This window comes from Bison bison, unplaced genomic scaffold (assembly GCF_000754665.1).
Source record: "Bison bison bison isolate TAMUID 2011002044 unplaced genomic scaffold, Bison_UMD1.0 scf7180017864218, whole genome shotgun sequence".
Classification (NCBI taxonomy): domain Eukaryota; kingdom Metazoa; phylum Chordata; class Mammalia; order Artiodactyla; family Bovidae; genus Bison; species Bison bison.
In genome coordinates, this window is record NW_011494790.1 from 4,985,811 (window position 1) to 4,986,140 (window position 330).

Genomic DNA, 330 nt, shown 5'->3' on the forward strand with positions numbered 1-330 from the left:
GCTATCTAACCATCTCATCCTCTGTTGCCCCTTTTCCTCCTGCCTTCAATCTTTCCCAGCATCAGGTGGTCAAAGTATTGGATTTCAGCTTCAGCATCAGTCCTTCCAATGAATATTCAGGGTTGATTTGCTTTAGAATTGACTGGTTTGATCTTGCAGTCCAAGGGGCTCTTAAGAGTCTTCTCCAGCACCACAGTTTGAAAACATCAATTCTTTAGTGCCCAGCCTTCTTTCACATCCATACATGACTATTGGAAAAGACACAGCTTTGACTATACGGACCTTTGCTGGCAAAGTGATGTCTCCACTTTTTAATATGCTGTCTAGGTT